Genomic DNA, 19,662 nt, shown 5'->3' with positions numbered 1-19,662 from the left:
ATCTTAGTGAGTATGTGAGTTGGTGTGTGAGTCTCTGAGTGTATGAGTGACTAAGTACATAACTCTCTGACAGGATCTGTGACTGAGTATGTGAGTGATTGTATTAGAGTTTGAGCAAGTGTATGAATCCGTAAGTGGGTGTATGAGTATCTGAGTGAATCTGTGAGTGGGTGCATGAGTGCCCAGGTGGGTCTGTGAGAGGATATAAGAGTCTCTAAGTGGGTATGAGACTGTGTGCATAAGTTTATGAGTGGGTCTCCAAGTAGGTGTGTTACTCTCTGACTGGATATGTATATGGGTGCATCACTCTCCGAGCGAGTCTGTAAGTTAGGTACATGAGTACCTGAATGAGTATGTGCCTGGGTGCATGAGTATCTTATTGGGTATATAACTGAATGTATAAGTGTGTGAGTTGGTATGTGAATGGGTGAATGTGCCTGAGTGAGTTGAAAGTGTGTACATGAGTCTGTGACAGTGACAGGCGTGTGTAAAATATATATCATTTTTTGTACTTTCACCAATATTCGCAGTGTCAATGATGTATTTGCAATGTCACCATGACGAATGTATGACGTTACAATGCATACATTTACAATGCTTGCATTTACAACGCAGTTTTTACATCGCAACATCCTTTAATGTCTGCGTTGTAGTGACATGCATTGTAATGACATGCGTTGTAGTGACATGCATCGAAATGGCTGCGCTGTAATGACATGCTATGTAAAGGATGTTGCAATGTAATGACTGCTATGTAAAGGTAGTGCGAAGTAATGGCTGGGCTGTAAAGATTGGTTCCAGTCCCCCCCCCACAACGGTACATGGGGGCCGTGATGGCAGTTGCAATGCCATAGAAAATATTGCACGCAATAAAAAAATCAATTTTGCCTATTGCGGTGTCATAGCAAATATCACACATGATTTATTTTGGACACAAATTGTGTCACTAATACCCCTATTTCTCAAACATGGGGTTAAAATATCTCCATCCTGACCACATATCTTAGCTTTGACTAAAATTTTCAGCCGCGGGAAACACTCCCAGGTGATGAAATGGTGGCTGCAACTTTCTGTTCAATTTGCGTCTACCAATCAGAGCATTCTTGCTGGCGCACACTTTCTTGATTTACCATGAACTTGTCACGATTTAACCGCGATCACTGCGAAACCGCCACAGAGCACTTTAGCACTGCTTAGTAGTGTGTAGAGTCCTATAGCCAGCACATTCGAAGTCAACAATACAGGAGGGTTAAAGGCAAAATGTTAGGGGGAGAACCACGACAAGGATGCCAGACCTAACAGTATTCATGCAACACTCCCCTATACAAAAGTGTCCTACTTGGAAAGGTGTGCTAGAGTGAAATGCTATTTCCTCAGCTTCTGTGCTTCTGAAACTGAAGCTAGCAGGTCATGGATATGTTGTAGGCAAGTAATACAATTTGATTGTTAACTTATGAATCGGATCGTCATTGGATACACAATTATAATGTTACAGTAAATTTCAGAATGATACATACAAACCAACCAGTTCCCTGACAAATAAATGTCTGGGCCATGTTAGCCATCCTTAAGTAAGCTGAATAACTTTTAACACATTCTGCAATAGCTGCCTAGAAAAAGCCAGATTATGTCACACCTTGGGGATTCGTCCAGCAGAAAGCTTTCACGCCCATGGTGGCAGGAATCAACCTAGACTTGATGACACAAAACCATCAAGAGGACCTCTACTCAGCACATGGAATAATTTTGATTACTGAACACATTGAACCCAACAGCAGAAGGAAATACCACTGCTAGGTTATGTGGTAGAGGAGTCACCATTTTGCTGGGAAAGGCAGTTGTGCTTTCACTTTGTTCAAACAGAACGGGATCTAAAATGTCCCATATTACATTTAGAGTAACCTTAGCTCATCTTTAGTAGCTTGATCTGAGAAGCAAGGCCTTTCTCAGGAGGAATGTTTCAGGAATTAGCTTAACAAAGCAAACACACATAATTGAAGTCAGTGATGCAAAGCACTTAAAGTGCCACACCCTGTTTAAGTGTAAAGATACAATTTCAAGAAGAAAAATAACACAAAATGAATAAGGATATGCCTCTATTGGAACACTGTGCTAAAACATGTTGCATATCAATTCAATACTATGTAAAACAAAAATAACAAAGGGCAAAGAGAGTAATTTAGAGGTGGACAGATATTGGAAACCCCCTTCTGCAAAGTAGCAGATTTTCTGGCTGACTGAGCTATGGTTCCCTTGCCTCATTGAATGGAGGGGAAACGGCTTAGGTTCTGACTATGAAGATTTCTGTTTTTAGGTCGGGCCTAGAATCAGTGCACAAGTGCTGCTCTAGGGAAGATCTGAGGTAGTTCAGTACAGGAGAGAAGCCCTGCCCACTACCCCATACTTTTCATTGGATGGCGTGATAGTCCTTCATAAAATGCTGGCCTCTTCTTCATTATGAGGCTTGTTAGTTCCTCCTTAGTACAGCCATGTCCTCATTTGTATCCTCCAATGGTTAGTGTCCCCTTTACTTGGTTGTTACATGTACTATTTATTTATTGAGTTGTTTCTAGTTAGTCAGGGTGTGCTTTGCTTACATTTGGGGGGCCACACCCGCTTCCACTTTCAAAGCAAGAAGCAGCCCAGACAACGGCGGCAGTGGCTGGACCAAGGGCTGCTAGGAGTCTCCCGGGGGAGCTGCCTGCTCCCTGTTTTTATGACCGCAGGAGCACCATAAAAGCGCCAAGCCCCGAGCAGCCCTGGGCGGCGTTGGTTGAGGAGATTAGAGATGGCGCTGTGGCTGCCGCTGCTTGACTCACCACCCTTACCAAGGTGCACCTGCCTCTCGCAGACTAGACGTATGCCTTCTCTACTACTATAGCACTATTCCTAATGCCTCACTCTATCAAGAGTGGGGCTAATACTGCCCCAATTTGTGCACTCCGAGCAGGAGCCCCTGGCACATCCATATGTGCGCTGCACTCCGAGCAGAAGCCCTCTAACGGAAGCATGCTGTGTAACAGGGCCGAGACCCTGGCTGACACGGAGCCCAGATGTTGCTGAGCCCTTGGGGCAGTCCCTGTCACGAGCCCTCAGGATGTCTGCAGAGACTGACATTATCAGATCTCTGCGGCTCGTGACTCTGTCTCCTCACAAAAATCACGCTTAGAGTATCTGTGACAGCTTTATTTGTGCGGGAGCGTCAGATAAAGAGGAAGATTCTGCACATGTTTACAACTCAGTGAATACATTTTTTGCGTTTCTATCTTTCCCTGCTTAAAAATGTATCAAATACAGGCAGACTCCACGTTGCTGTTTTTTAACTTTTTTATTTTCTGCACCTTATTATATTGGTTAAAATAAAATACCAGAAATAATATAAAATGTTGCCGTTAAGATGAGAAGTACATTCTGAGCTGAGTAAGTTATGAACAAACGTAGATATGGGTTTTGTACTAAGACTGTGTTTGAAATCATTTTTACCAAGCCTGAGCAGTATGTACCTTTCCAGAACACCTGTTGCGTGTTGTGTTCTTCCCAGAAATGGTGGTTAGCGAAAGTAACACCCCACACCCTTTGACAGCTTGTGATGGCGTCACAGTAATTAACAGAACATGATCCTTTGTCCACTTTGAGCAGCTATTGGTCTGGCTGGGCATCATACAGAGGAATAGACATATCCCCGTTATTGTAAGTTTTAAACCCTCTGTTCAAAAATCCAGGTTGCAGTCTGTTGATGAAAAGTGATTGGCAAAAGGCAAAACCAACCAGCCACTAAAATTGATAAAGCTTAAAAACAGTATTCTAACATCATGGCCATGGGAATTAGGCGGCTTGGAAGACCCAAATTATGTGGAGGGTTGACTAAATTATGCAACAAGAAAAGGCAAATTATGTGATGTAATACGGCACATGTTTTGATAGTATTACTTCAATATTTTGTCATTTTTAGGTCAAGTCTAGAGTCAGCTCACAAGCGCTGCTCGTGTGAGGGGTGTGCTTGGTCTCTCTTTCTATACGTTGTCATCTACAGACCAAAAATTAGACGCTTGAGGCCCGGGCGCTTAAGATTCTGGCACACTTCTGGAATCTCATAATATTTAGACAGGTAACCTGAATGTTAGTGGTTTGCTTGGTTAACAGCAATAGTATTTACATAGGGTACAAAGAGTAAAGAGAACCCGGACACCTGGTGTCTTCTCAACCATGCAGCAAAAATAATTATTCCGGAAGTGAAAACAACCATTAAGGTTAAAATGCAATTTCTATTACGATGGTTGTCCTTCTAATACTGTGTTGCTTAAATAAGTGAAATGAAGTATAGTGGTAGTCATGAGGTAGATCCAAGTAGAGTTTTATTAAGCAGTTACAGGATCAAGGATGTTGATTACAGGATCGTTGAAGATAGCACAAAAGTTGATCCAAGCTAGTACATGGCCCCACCAGGAGCTGATCTTCATAGCTCACCCACTCAATCCAACTGTCACTCCTCCAGTCCACCAGGCATACCAACATTTCACGCTGACATCATGCACTCCAAGGTTCCATACACACAGACACATGCACACTAGCTAAGCTGCTGTAAATGTAGTTACAACAATAAGCATAGTTGCAACAGTTGTGCCCCAAAAGAAGTTTGTTTATGCAGGCTAGAAAATGAATTATGACTTTCCCAAAATTGATATCAGGGATGTTCGGTGTGTTATGTTGGAGGCTTTGGCTCCACCGGGGATCTTATTGTAAAAGGTCTGAGAAAAACAAAGGTTAAAGGTTAGTCTATAATTGCAAGTGTCCAGTTTTAAGTTGGTGGTTCTGCCCTGTCAGCTTGCCTACCTTCAGATCTGAACCTGTTAAGGAGCTTGAAACTATCAGTAATACTAGGCCAAGGCTACATTAATTGAGGTCCCCACATAGTTGAACTGACTTTTCGATGACCCTGAACAAAACATTTTTACAGACTTAAAAAAATCTCGGAGAGGTTTAAGAGTAAACAACAGCCCAACTAAGCCTTCAAACATAGAGCTGTCATTAAATAAAACAGAGAAAATTCACACGAAATATAACTTCAAAACAAAATGAAAACTTCACAAACATTTTCTTCCAGAATTCGTCAGAGTCATTTTTCAGTAAGTTCAGGCTTCTTAGAAAATGTTATTGGAGAAGTTGCACACAAGTTAAATGACATCTGTTTACTTGGACCGCCTTCTTTTTTGGTTGCATAGCCTTCTCAGACTCTAGGAGATCAGACTTATCAAGGGATTTCATAGCCCTTGCATACTGCAGGGTGTCACAATGGCAACACAATCCCTAAGTCAGATTTGGCACTGCGTTGCTTGGTAAATCTGGCGTATAAACATACAGCAGCACTGCCTTGTATTATTCTGCCCTGGGAAGGTGTTCCATAGGTTGAGCATAGGTGTTCCCATGCATCCACCCATGGCTTTTGGTGCATTCCCAGATTTATAAAGACTGGCCAACCTGGGAATGCGTCAAAATGCTACGCCTTCTCAGGGGTGGTGCAACCCAGTGAAATATCTTCATTTCTCCTCATTCTAAAAAGCCTCAGAGGATAGGTCTGTGCAGGCAGGTGTCCCTTCCTCCACAAACACAGCTCTGCCTGTAATGCAGGCACACTTGCACCATGGTGCAAGGGTGTCTGTGTTGTCATTTGGCAGCAGATTGTGCACCAGCGCAGGCAGAGAGCAGGAATGGGTCATATAGTATTTACTTATTTATTTTGTAAGAGTTTTTTATAGCACAAACTAGACCCAAGGATATCAGGTATCAGAGCGCTTTACATGAGCACTAGTTTCGTTGCAGATGGACACATTCATTTTGTTAGGCACAGGGAGATTAAGTGATTTGCCCAGAATCACAGGATGTTGAGCGTCGTTGCCGAGACTTGAACCCAGTTCCCCAGCTTCTAGGTCGACCGCTCTAGCCGTTAAGCTACACCCTCTCTCATATATTGATAAATAGGGCACATTCCTACCCTCTCCCTTTCAGGCACCGCAGCAAGTTGTCATCCTGCATTGCATTGTGTGAAAGTTCGATAACTCTGGCCCTTGGTACTTTAGAAGCACATTTCACAATATGTATCTCAGCGGCATACAGTAGACAAAAAGGCCACACACATCTTGTACATTTCTACCAAGTCATCTGACTTTCACACCAGTGATCTTTCCATGCTATCAGTTTTCCAGCAGCAACTTCTGCTACAAGATCTTCACATCCCAGGTGCTCAGTTTTCCATAATACAGGTCACAAGCATGGAAAAAGCTGTCCAAAGCAGACAAATGTTCCTCTGCATTATGCTTAAATCAAGTTGCGCGCTTATAAACCTGGAGTAAATCCTCTTCAGTAGAATTTATGTGCTAAATGGTTTGGGCAACTATCCAGGTTTCCATTTTTTTTGTTTATAAATCCTTCGGTAGATAAAAATAATAGTAATATAATTCCCTTTATTTTTGCTAAAGTTGTTCATACACGGTATGTTTTAATCTTTGGCTATTTTGCTGCTTGCTTTTGTACATTTTAGGAGTAAGCCTTCAATCTGTTGCTTTTGTACATCTTAGGAGTGAGCCCTCAATCTGTTGCCCATCAAAATGCAAGGAAAGGGTACTTTTGAAAAATGTTTGGTTTGTCACTGTGGGTCCCAATGAACACGTGTTTATGGAGGTTTGGCCATACTTTCTCATTTCATTCCAGACTTTGCCACAAGTCCACTAGTCCACAAGGGTCAAAACATAGACAAAGAAACGCAACCGCACAAAATGCACTTTAGTAATGAGCTTTTGAGGCTCAATTAAGTCTTTATTTTGCTATATTTTGAATGAAAAAAACACAGCTCAGTCATAAATCATTTTTGATATGTTTGTGATTTGTTTTAAAGCTTCGCATGCCGTCTGTAGTTTTTTTGTTTGCTTGTTTCTAAACATTTGATGTGACTATAATATGTTTATATACATTTGCCCCTTGAGTCTTTTTGTCTTCTAATAGTTCTTTGCTACGCTGATTTAGTCTGCATAGATACATTTGTACGTGTTGTTTGTATTTAGATTCTCTAAGGACAAGCAGATAACATATGTTGATTATTTGTGGTGAATACATCTTTGGGGTCCAATGTTACATTGTGTATGAATTATCCAGACTCCTGGGTGTAAGGGTTATTCCTGATATACTAGTATCATCTGATTATAGCTAAATACATCTTTGACCACTCTTTGCTGTTTTAGTCTGTCATATGATTTTTAACGCCTGCTATTCCAGTCTTCTTTATCAACTGACAGGTCTCTTTAAGTATACATAACACGGAGAAACTATTGCAGACAAAGTCTGTGTCTGTCCTTGTGGAAACCCATCCAATGGCAGCCCCGACTTCCGGGTCTAGAACCTCCTCCTCTTCTAAAATAGAATGCTCTGTTGAGAGCTTCCTGACTTTAGTGACGTCCCCAATAGTACCTCCGTTGCAGCTGTGCGTATGACACAAAGATTTATTTCCTCTAACTGTGGATTACTTTTTGCCTTTTCCGTTGAAAAATGTTCTTTTCTGATTGCTTTCAATTTATTTCACTCATTTAATTAATAAATATGTACATTGTTGGTTTACTTTCACGCTCTATATTTACGTGATAATTTATCAAATTGCCTGACACTTGCAAACTATCTTCGTTAGAATACATCATACTGGATTTGCTCTTGAACACCTGCAATGCTTGCTTGTTACCAACCGCCAATGATTTATGGTGTTGTTCCTTCACTTCCTTACCTCCAGACCACATTGTACCTCCTGCTGGACCAAAATAAAACTGAATCCAGCCCATCTAGTGTTCTGGCATGTGTCCAGCATTCCTCTTGTGTGAGACACTCGTGCTTATATCTGACATCTCGTCGACATAAACCTCTCTCCCTGTTATCGTTTAAACTGAACATATTCCCTCCTAAACATTTGATTTGGCCGTTGATTGTGAGCTGCTTCCTACAGTACCTCCAAAATGTCTGGCTCACTAAAGTGAGAGATATTACCAGTTCACCGCAGTACAAGGAACGACAAAGTTGCTTAGTTAGAGTGCCAGGGCTCTGATGCAATCTAGGGAAATGGGCCCCCTCTCCTGGTTTGATAGTACACAATATCTATAAAACAGTCTTTTGACCCACTGTAGCACTGATGCCTTCTCCCAGACCAACATTTGTTTGTCCTCCTTACTTGGTTGGCAGAACTCCACTAGCAATGACCCTATACCCCATTACAAAGTTTCGATCTCCAGACGTTCTCCAAACACTGTCCATGAAAAGTGAGCTGCTTGACCTCAATATATCTGATTACACTAAGACAGGGTTGTATCTCTGTTCACTGTGGCTCTCTGACACCCCATAATGACAACGTTAAACTAACTACACGATAACCATACCCTACTCATTAATCAATGGGTATTATCAGCTTTTTTAATCACAAAGAACCCATGTTTAATATTCAAACATATCATTCATTTAAAAATGACATTGAAAATGGAATCCTTCATGTAATTGAGCGCTCTGAAGCGCGCTTACAAGGTAACGTAAAAGCAGATGAAAACATAATCTGAACAATTACACCAATTTAAGCTTGTTTTACCATTTAAGACCAACAATTGTAACTTGATCATATAATCAATCATTTATAATCGGGTAATATTTTATTTCAGTGTGTAGCCCATTAAAGTTTACTATTGACCACCATGCGGAGACAGAGTATACATGCATTCATTGAATTAGGGGGTTCGTTGGCGGATATACCAGTGGCACCCCTTAAGTGTTTTGGCAGCTGCCCCACATCTGCTAAACACTAAGGGCCCGATGTAGGTGGCCCAATACCGATCGGTAACGGCAGAAAATACCGATTTTCGGCCCTTACCGAGCGGTATCGAGCCATCGGGATGTAGGAGCCAGAAATCCGGACGAATCGATATTTTTACCGATTCGGTATAGATACCGAATCGGTAAAAAACCGAATCGGAAATACACTAAAAAAGGTAAATTAACGAATCGCTAACATACCGAATCAGTAAATATACCAAATCGGACCATTTACCGATTCGGTAAATATTCCGATTCGGACCATCTACCGAATCGGTAGAGTTACCGAATCGGTAAATTACCGAATCAGACAGGCTAAAACTCAGATAGAGATGTAGGGAAGCACAGAAATACTGATTTTGGCTCAAAATCGGTATTTAAAAATCGGTATTTACCATGGATTGGAATCATGTGGTAACCAACTGCAACCTATAAAATGAGACCCAAAATGCAATGCAACTTGCAGGATGGCGGCATTTTATGTCATTGCAAGGCGGCTACGGCTACAGCAGGAAGGAGAGAGGGAATGGCAAAGAGAGGAGCAGGGCTACAGACAGAGGATCACCCTGTTCATGCTCACAGAGGCAGAGGTACAGGCTGGACTCAGACACCATTCTGGAGCTCATCAGGGACCTAAAACCACTGTTGGACCACCCCACCCCAAGGGCACACGCCATCCCAATGCACGTGCAGGTGCTATGCAGCCTACACCTGCTTGCGTCTGGCAGCTATCAAAGTGCAGTTGCTGCGGTAGGAGGGGTGACCCAGAGCAGCCTGTCAAAGTTTTTCCACAAATCCCTTGACGCCATGATACAGAGGATGGACCAATACATTTCTTTCCCTGCAACCCATGCGGAACTGGTACAAACAAAAGCAGACTTTTACCAGATGGCACGATTTCCCCATATCATTGGCTGCATTGATGGCACGCACATTCTGATTTGCACCCCTGCTGACACAGAATACATATACCGCAATAGGAAGTCTACGCACACCATCAATGTGCAGGTGATTTGCAATGCTAAGTGCGCCATCACAGACCTGGTTGCAAAATTCCCAGGGAGTACCCACGACTCCTACATTTTCCAAAACAGCGGCATCTATGCACGGCTGACGGCAGGGGAATTTGGTGAAGGATACCTCCTAGGTGAGACACATCATCAGACCCCCATTACAAAAATAGCACTGTGAAGTACATGTATGCATGTGAGTGATGTATTCCCTTTTCCTTCTAGGCGACAGCGCATATGCCCTCCGCTCATTCATACTCACCCCCTACCTCAACCCCTCTACACCCAGCCAAAGGAGGTATAACCGGGCCCACAAAAGCACAAGGAATGTAGTAGAACGGACCTTTGGCATCAAGAAAAGCAGGTTCAGATGCTTGCACAAGAGTGGAGGTGCAAGGCAGTATACCCCCATCACCTGCTGTAAGATAATAGCTGTCTGTGCAATGTTGCACAACCTTGCGGTGAAGAAGGGCACTGAGGTGGAGTTGTCAGATTACGAGGACCATGACGACGACGTTGCTGTGTCACAAACACAACCTGCTGGGGTGTCTACACCAAGTGATGGCAGATACAGACGTGAGGAGATAACAGAAAACTATTTCTGAGTGAGTACAGATGCACAGACAGGTTATGGATGTGAAATTCTTTTTTTATAATGTTGGCACAACGTTACAGCACTGATGTCCAACAAATGAAATAATGAAATGAAAGGTAGAGACTGGAAATGGGCCGGGTTGCCTCACCCACACTGGCAGAGTAATTTCCTGCTGCGCTTTGCAGAACCACTGGGATGCTGCTCCCCCCTTTCTGCATGGCCGGCTGCCTCTGCGGAGCGCCTGGTGCTCCGGCGCGGCTCTGACACAGGGCTGGCCGGGCTGCTGCGGCTGCTGCTGTCCCCAGCCTCGGCCACGTCCAGGGCAGGATTCACCACTGTGTTGGAAATGATGAGGGCCTCCATGGCACTGGTGATGCGGGCCATGCCCCTGGTCACCTCCGCAGTGTTTTGAGTGAGGCACTCTTCCATATTTGCCCCTCGGCGGCATAGCAGGGACGTCGCGGCGGCAAGCCGGTTAATTGCCCAGTTTTGTACACGGGCATCCCTGCGACTTGTGTGCTCATTATGTTCCATCTTGGCACACAGCTGTGTAATGGCAGTTGTCATGCGACCCAGTCCTGTGGCAATTTCCCTGTTTGTCTGTGCCACCTCCTTGTTACTTGCCACAAACTCACCAAATCCCTTTGCCATTTCCACCATCTGCAGGTTGTGTTCACGCAATTGGCGGTGGCAAGCCAGGATGGATTTGGCCTGCATCCGCTGGATTCGCACCATGCTCCCCTCAAGCCCTTGGAAGACGGTGCCCTCTCATGATGGGCATGCACTGCTGGGAGTGCGTGGGCGGTGGCGATTGGTGCTGGCCTGCTGGGTGGACTGCTGTGCCACAGGTGTCGCAGGTGTGGGTGCTGGTGCCTGACCTGCAGCTCCCTCCATGATGGTAATTGGGGCCACAATACTCCTCCTGGCTGGAGATGTGGCAGGTGCTGGCTGGGACCGTGTGGGGGAGTTCTCTGGTGAGAACTGCAATGGGCGGATTGTGACAGTTGGGGGGAGTGGGGAAATAAGAGGGCATGTCCTGGGTCGTCCTCATTGGCCATGGCACTGCTGTCCTCCTCCTCCTGCGAGGCATCCATGGTGCTTGGCCCTGCCACCACACTGTCCGCTGTTGCTGGAGCTGTCACTTGTGCAGCTGATGCTCCACTGCCTGATGGCGCCCCTAGGTATAAAGAAGCATTTGTGAACTGAGTGCAAATGTCTTACAGTCACTACAATAAAAGCATTGCACATGTCACTTTCAATACTCTGATTATTTTTTAAAGTGCATTGCAGATTAATGTGACTGACATTTGTTCCTACATTAGCTGACTACATTTCCCATAATGCATTGCTCATGTATGTTGCTAGCAGTACTGGACTGGGGTTTGGCTGTACATTGAGGCTAAAGGGGAGGTGTCTGGTTGGGTGTGTCATGCTGCGCATGCTTCTTACCTTTTGCTGTAGCTCTGGCTGAGCTGTCCATGTCCCCTACTCCCACCACACTCTCCGTCTCGATCGTTGTGGCCACCAGTTCCTCCAGGGCAGTCAGGGGGGGGCGCGGGGTTACTGCCTCCACCGGTCAGACCTGCCTGCTTGTGGAGCTCTGACAGTTTCCTCTTGGTGAGGCTCCGGATATCATAAAACCTCTTCTTGAGGTCCTCCAGGCTCCTGGGGGTCACACCTACAGCAGTGACCCTTTCACTGATGGCACTCCACAGTTTCCTCTTGGTAGACTCAGGGACTGTGAGGGACAGCCTCCCAAAGAGCTGCCTGTGGACCCTCACCACCTCCTCCACCAGTACTTGCAGCTCCATGCTGCTGAACTTCACCTTGCGCTTTCTCTCAGCCTTCTGGCTCTCTGAGCTGCTTGCCATTTCCACTGTGTTCCAAACTCAGCTACCACTCTCTCTGCTGCTCACTCTCACTGCTCAGCTCTGGCTGCCTCTCCAGAAAGTTCTAATGAGTTGCACCTGCCTGGGTAGCCACTCCCTGCTAGGGTGGGGGAGGGTGGTTCCACCTCATTGGCTGTTTTCATTGGTTTCACTTTTACTTGCTTGCCGATTCCATATTTACCGATTCGGTATTTACCGATTCGGTATTTTCCGAATCGGTATTTGCCGAATCGGTATTTGCCAAATCGGTAAATACTGATTCGGTTTTTCCAATGCATTCCTATGGGCCTTTTGGCCCATAGGGTTGTATTGCCATTACCGATTCGGTATCTACCGATTTGGTAATTACCGATTCGGTAAGTATCGAAACACAATACTGATTTTTACCGAATCGGTATTTTACCGATTTTTTTCTCTACATCTCATTTTCCGATTTCAGAATACCGATTCGGTAAAAATCGGTATTTTAAAATCGGTAAATGACTTTTACCTACATCGGGCCCTAAATGTCCACCATAGATTTGTATGGAGATGAAGATTTTTCCTGCTAAGGCAGTCTAAAAAGCACAATCTGCAGGAATTTAGAATGGCAAAAATTAGATGAATACATTTTAAGAGTTTACAGCTCTGGGTTATCTGCTGTGCTCCAGTCATCTGTGCCAGAGACCATTGTTTAAATCATCACTTTGTTTGCCTAGTTCCTGGAAGAGCATGAGTGACTGCAGAGATCGCTTTCATGGATCAATAATAATAATAATAATAATAATAATAATAATAATAATAATCTTTATTCGACATTTTCATTAAACACCATAAAAGTACAATAAAAACTTTTACCCTATACAAAACAAAAAGGATAATAATGGAAGACGCATCGGGAACAAAGTACTATTCATAATTACATAATTAATTTGAAGAACCCTTTCTCCCCCAATACATTTTTAACTGAAACCTCTAGTGTCCCTAAGTTTAACAGCTGATCTTAAAAAAATTGTAATCGCAAATAGGGTCAGATGGTCTCAGGCCATTTTTAAGTATATGAGGGCTTCAGACACATGTATAAAGTTAGCCTTTTTTAACAAATTTATTAAAAAAGGAAGAGCATGAGTGACTGCAGAGATCGCTTTCATGGATCAATAATAATAATAATAATAATAATAATAATAATAATAATAATAATAATCTTTATTCGACATTTTCATTAAACACCATAAAAGTACAATAAAAACTTTTACCCTATACAAAACAAAAAGGATAATAATGGAAGACGCATCGGGAACAAAGTACTATTCATAATTACATAATTAATTTGAAGAACCCTTTCTCCCCCAATACATTTTTAACTGAAACCTCTAGTGTCCCTAAGTTTAACAGCTGATCTTAAAAAAATTGTAATCGCAAATAGGGTCAGATGGTCTCGGGCCATTTTTAAGTATATGAGGGCTTCAGACACATGTATAAAGTTAGCCTTTTTTAACAAATTTATTAAAAAAGGACGCCTGGACATTGAATAAAAAGTGCATAAAAAGGCAAAATGTAGGGTATCCTGCGGAGATCGTTGATCGCAGCCGCAGGGAACCTTTGACTCAACAGAATTTGTAAAACCTGCTGGCTCAGCAAGCAGGTGGTGTAAAAGGTTGAGCCTAAAACGAGTTATTAAAAATCTATCATGGGCATTGTGTATTTGTGCTAGATAGGGCTCCATTCCTGCACATGACCTTATCTGGGTGTATGCCTAGACTGATTGTTTGGTACTATCTTTGCCTTCTCGTGTATTGGCTTTATGTTCGAAAAACATCTTTTTAACTCTTATACATAACAGCCCAGCACACGTTATGTACAGAATATAACAATTATGTCATGAAGAAATACAAAGATGTTTCAAAGAAGAGTCGATGTTATGTTCCAATTCATCCTTTATTGATCTTTTGATAAAAGCTTTTGAAACCGCCAACGCGTTTCGTCCCTTCCAGGGACTTCTTCAGAGCTACAAAAGTGCACATAAAAAACTATTTACAATCTGTACAAATACATTTAAACAAGATTTCAAACATTGACTATTTAGAGAGATGAGGTTATTTCGCATACTTACATCAAAATATCATTTTCTGGAATTATTTATATTCACATTATCTCATTTCATTTCATTTGATTTATTTATACAAAATTACATCTTTAAGACCCAGACCATATCAAGTATTTGGACACAAACTTGGAGAAGGGAGGAACAACTCCATATATCAACACTTGACATGAACCCCTACATTTGCTCAACAGAATGCATACCTTATAATAGGTAACAAGGGAGTTCTGGTATAATAGTTTGTCATATATATTAGGTAAGGGTAGCTCTGTAAGAGAATGTTAAAACATTGATATAAAAATTAGTTTGCATAGAGCCTATATTGAGTATATTATGGCATATCAGGCTGAGTCCAAACCACTTACTTTAAAGTTCAATTTGTGCGCTTCCCCATTAGTTTATATTCCATGTAGTTTTGACAAGTGACTTTTCATTGGTAGAAAAAGTATCCTAAGAATAAGCAAATTTACATCACTCAGATAGATAAATCATATTATAAGTAAGCCATTTTTTTAAAGTCATTGTTGGCATACAATTGTAATATATCTAGAGAAATGTTATCTCTATAGACATATGGTCTATTTCATAGCCATGACGGAAAGGCCTCATCCACACTGCTGATAATTTTTATAGCAAAATTTCTAGCATTACTAATGACCCGGTTTTGTTATAACATTTGATGACACGAGTTTGTGCATATAGCAGCGAGCTTTGGTGAGGGAGCAGTGGCAACCATATTTGCGAGAGTAAATAGAGGCGGCCATCTGATTTAAAGGCCGGGGTAGAAAGATATAGACACATGTGCATAGCCCAAAAGGACAGGGATAAGGAAATAGAGCGGAGTTCTTAGTAATGGGTACATAAGTTCAAAACATTTTACACAGCGACTTTCACGACCACTGATTGCCCGCTGTTTATATACCAGCTCGGTTGTGATTATTCCTAAAACGAGTATGAGTCCAAGGCATTCGTGGCGGCCATATTTAAACGGATATATAAAAGCAGCAGTCAGTTAAAGCCATTACGACAATGCGCACAATAAAGACTATGGGAGAAGTACACAGACACATGGGAATAGCCCAAAAAGACAGAGATGAGGAAGAAGAGCGGAGTTCTTGATAGAAACGTCTGCAGTAATGGGTACATAAATTCCAAACATTTTGCAAAAGAGACTTTCACGACCATCGATTGCCCGTTGTTTTTATACCAACTCGGTTGCAATTATTCCAGGACACAAATGTGAGTGCAAGGCGGACATATTTACAAGGATATATAAAGACAGCAGTCAGTTAAGACCATCGCAATAATGTGTACAGCACACACTATGGTGGCCATTTAAAATGAAACCATTACACAGCAATGGCAGTCACATGGCCCCGTTTGTAAGTGCAAAGTAATGATGATAGACATTAAAGTAGTACACTTAGGCGGTAATCAGTGTTAAGAGACCGCCTAAGTTAAACATCAGCCAAAAGCCCATAAGTATGCACACTTCCCCCATTCAGTACGATATTGACAGGACCCCCCAGACCACTTAATAGCACAGCTTCTCAATGTCACTCACCCAGGTAAATGGTTCCGGTCCAAGCCATCCTCAGGGTAGCACATAAAGACTACCCGCATATGTGATACTTATATACGTTTGCTAATGAGTAAATTGTCAATTTAGGGTTACAATTGCAGTAATTCGTGCCTCGTCCCGCTTGCTTTTATGCTCCTATGCCGTGCTTCGTAGCACCAGCGCCATCTTAAAGGTGTTATTATAATATGTTTCTAGTCTTAGGGACGCTGTAAGGTCCATTATTCGACAGTCACCGTGTATTTTAACTGGTGAATATTATTAGCATGCTTTGTATATGCGGAACATGCATATTTCGGCATTAGTTTAAAAGGAGATGGAAATCCGTTGTAGGGTTGTAAAGACCGATTTAGTAATACATAATGTAACCCGTATTTAAATAATACGCATTGGTTACATTATTTCAGACAAAAAGGGGAATTATATCGCAAATATGCCCAAACTGGGTGTTTTTTGTTAACCGGACCAACATCAAAAATAATTAATCATGTATGGACATACATGGGTGCCATCTTGGATGAATAGAAAGTAATATTTATACGAGAGCCCACAATAAAAAGGAGAATATTTCTAAACGTGAGTATATAAATGATTAATATTGTACGGGAGCCATCTTAGGTGAATGCAACGTGATATTTTCCCAAATCATAAAAAACTAAAGTGTTTCCAAAAATGAACATATCGTTTGTTAATATGATGTGGGTGCCATCGTGAGGAAATGGAGTGTAATATGTGCCACAAAGCCGAAGAAAAGCAAAATATTTCCACGAACTTACATATGAGTAATTTACATTTGATAATCAAGGGAAATCACCATTTTTTATCAAGTATTTTAGTATGGGATTAAAATTCCGCTTTCAAGTTATACATCCTGATTCACTAACACATGTTATGGGCCATATCCAGGTAATGTATATTAATTGAATTGCTAAAGCATCTAGTATCTTACATCTTATTTCCTCAAACTAAAGGTTATGTAAACCGGATTAGTGATTGCTAGAAGGGTCCTATACACTGTTGCACTATGTTTTCCATTTGGTGATCTATTTATTAGTGGAAATCACCAAAGCAGGGACCCAGACCTCGATGAACTTATAATTGTTGAGAGGCCTGTTCAGTTTTCCCCTATCCATTTATACATTGGTCTTTTAATCATGGATTCCAAGGAGAAAAAATACAGACTACTCATAAGAAGTAGTGAAATTCATTATTGATGTTAAGGCCAAGTGTCACACATCTAAGCCTACAAATCCATCGGGATTCCATCTGTCTCTTACATTTTCATTGGTACAGTCAATCGCATGAAAAGTGATGTCCTTTTCTTCTGGATGGCTTTCTAGGATATGCTGTACTATTGGATTGGTAGTATCCCCATGTCTTAAGTTCCTTATATGTTCCTGTATACGAACTTTAAGACATCTCACACTGCTTCCCACATATTTTTTTTTACATGCGCAGATGATAACATACACTGTATGTGTTGTGTTACAGTTGATAAAAGATTTTATCTGGAATTTTTTGGGGCCATTGTACTTCAAAGATTTCTTTTTATTCAACCCAAATTTATATATTGAACAGCCCCCACAGGTATAGAAGCCTTTTGGTTTCTCTGGAAGCCATGTAGATAATACCAGACTTGGTTTCTTTACATGGCTTGGGCATAATACCTTTTTTAAAGTACTACCCTTACGGTAGACAACTTTCGGTTTCGCAGATACCAAATCCAGTGGCAGTGTCTCAGACTTTAACAAATGCCAATTTTTTCTTAATATGTTATAAACATGGTTGCTATAAGTCCCATACTCTGTAATGAAGGCACACTGCCCCTGGTTATTTTTGTCTTTAGTACCTCTCTTTTGTGTCGTGCCCTTCCTGTTCCGATATCTGATTTTCCTCTCTGCTTTTTTCAGACACATTTCGTCATATCCTCTAGCCTTAAAGTCACTTTTAAGTCTACATATGTTTTGTTCAAAATTGTTTTCCTCGCTACAATTGCGACAAATTCTCACCATTTCGTCATATGGTATAGCGGTGAGTGTCGACTTTGGGTGACAACTTGATGCATGCAACACACTGTTGCACGCGGTCGGTTTTTTGTGAAGATCGCTTTGAATTTTCTGATTTTTTACATATAGTCTAAGATCTAAAAACGTGATCTCCTGTCTAGAGCTATTTATTGTCAGCTTTAAATTCCGTATATTGTTGTTCAAATAGAGGAAATAGTTATTTAGTTCTTCAGAACTCCCCTTCCAAATCAGGAAGATATCGTCTATGTATCTGGTGTAGAAAAATATACTATCCATCCAGTCTTTTGTGCCAGGGCTCCAGGCATGCTCCATCTCATACAATCCCATAAACAGGGATATTAGGACTAGGCATCGAGGACGGGCATCTATGCTTTTGATTCCCAATTTTGTGTATTCTGTATCTTTTTAACTCTTGCCTGGTCTCATTTTGTGATACAGGAAGGTGTCAGAAAATGGCCTTCACACCCGATGCTTTCCAATTCATCCTTAACATACTTGAGCCAAGGAATAACAACTCCCTTCTCCCTCCCCAGGCAGTCCATAATAATCTGTCTTGACAGACTTCCTTCTGGGTTAATCCAGATATTTAGCCATGCAATCAATGGCCTACACCCAACCCTATCAACTAAAAAGTCACAGCCCAGTTCTTCATGTATAATGTGGGAGGGAACACCCTGGGGGATTTTGAGGAGCCTTCTCAGATATTTGTTCTCCTCAATTTGCAATTTGGTTGCATCCGCTGTTCCCCATAGTTCCGCCCCTATGCCACTTTTGCGTAACAAATAGAATTATAAAGCACCATCATCTGCTCAGGAGACCATCGCCCAAATCTGCGTCAAAATTCATTATGGCCCCTGCGCTAGCTACTAATTTGTTGCAGCGTTCCGCAATCAGAGGTTTAAAATTAAGACCCTGATCAATTAAAATTACCAGGTAAGAAAAAGACTGAACCTTTGTCAAACTAAAAGTACCTATTTTATAGTTTAACTTTTTCCCCACACTTCTTGGACCCACCTTCATGACTTACGATTTAGACAAATTTGCAGTTAAGTCTAAAACGTTCCTGAAGTCTACAAACCCATCTATCAGTCGCTGCAGTCCGAGTGGTGTGTGTGCCAGAAGGACTGCATTGTCTGCATAAAGCAAGACAGGAATTGCTTTTCTTCCTATTCTTGGTGAATCCACTTTTAATTCCATGAGGGATTGTTCAAGACCATTAATGTATAACGAAAACAAAAAGGGGGCAAGAATACATCCCTGTCTGACCCCACTAGAACAATTGAAGGGTTCGGTGTTTTCTCCCTCTAAATTGTACCACACTCTTGCAGATGTATTGTGATGTAGGGATCTCAAAATATTAATCAGGTCAACATCTACCCCCCAAATTTGACATTATGATCCATAACTTCTCCCTATTCACGCAATCAAAAGCAGCAGCTAGGTCCATAAACGCTAGATAGACCTTTCCATTACTAGCCACTGTATATTTTGTCTCCAACAGATATAAATTCAGGCATTGGTCAGTGGTGGATCTACACGCCCGGAATCCATACTGCACATCCTAGAGAATATGATGTTCCTCTTCCCAGCTCATCATGCGGTTCAAGACGACTCTTCCCAAGACCTTGGCTGACACGTCTATCA

This window comes from Lissotriton vulgaris, chromosome 8 (genome assembly GCF_964263255.1).
Source record: "Lissotriton vulgaris chromosome 8, aLisVul1.2, whole genome shotgun sequence".
In the NCBI taxonomy this organism is placed as follows: Eukaryota; Metazoa; Chordata; class Amphibia; order Caudata; family Salamandridae; genus Lissotriton; species Lissotriton vulgaris.
This window is presented reverse-complemented; position numbering follows the sequence as displayed.